Here is a 925-nt window from a genome sequence, read left to right as displayed (position 1 = left end):
CTTCTCCACCTGATCTTTCCATCGCAGTGGGGGCCTCCCTCTTCCTCTGCTACCACCAGCGGGTTCCGAGTTGAATACTTTCAGAGCTGGAGCGTCGGTGTCCATTCGAACGACATGACCAAGCCAGCGGAGCCGCTGTATTTTAATTCGCTGCACTATGTCCATATCGTTGTAAAGCTAATACAGCTCATCGTTCCATCGTCTGCGGTACTCGCCGTCGCCAACGCGTAAAGGCCCGTAAATCTTCCGCAAAATCTTTCTCTCAAACACCCCAAGAGCCGCCTCATCGGATGTTGTCATTGCCCATGCTTCTGCGCCATATACCAGCACGGGCATGATGAGTGACTTATAGAGCGTGGTTTTCGTACGTCGAGAGAGGACTTTACTCCTGAATTGCCTACTCAGTCCAAAGTAGCACTTGTTGGCAAGAGTGATTCTACGTTGGATTTCAATGCTGACATTATTATCGGTGTTAGTGCTGGTTCCCAAGTAAACGAAATTCTCTACTTTCTCGAAATTGTAACTGTCAACAGTGACGTGGGTGCCAAGGCGCGAATGTGCTGACTGTTTGTTTGATGACAGGAGATACTTCGTCTTGTCCTCGTTTACCACCAGACCCATGCGCTTTGCTTCCCTATCCAACTTGGAAAAGGCAGAACAGACTTCGCGGTTTTTGTTACCGATGATGTCGATGTCATCGGCATAAGCCGGCAATTGCACGCTCTTGTAGTAAATTGTTCCTGAGCGGTTCAGTTCTGCAGCTCTTATTATCTTCTCCAACATCAGATTAAAGAAGTCACATGAAAGGGAGTCGCCCTGTCCGAAACCCCGTTTTGTGGCGAACGGCTCGGAGAGGTCTTTTCCAATTCTGACGGAGCTGGTGGTATTGCTCAACGTCATTTTACACAGCCGTATGAGTTTTGAG

This window comes from Rhagoletis pomonella, unplaced genomic scaffold (assembly GCF_013731165.1).
Source record: "Rhagoletis pomonella isolate Grant_MI unplaced genomic scaffold, Rhpom_1.0 Rhpom_scaffold_00346, whole genome shotgun sequence".
In the NCBI taxonomy this organism is placed as follows: Eukaryota; Metazoa; Arthropoda; class Insecta; order Diptera; family Tephritidae; genus Rhagoletis; species Rhagoletis pomonella.
This window is presented reverse-complemented; position numbering follows the sequence as displayed.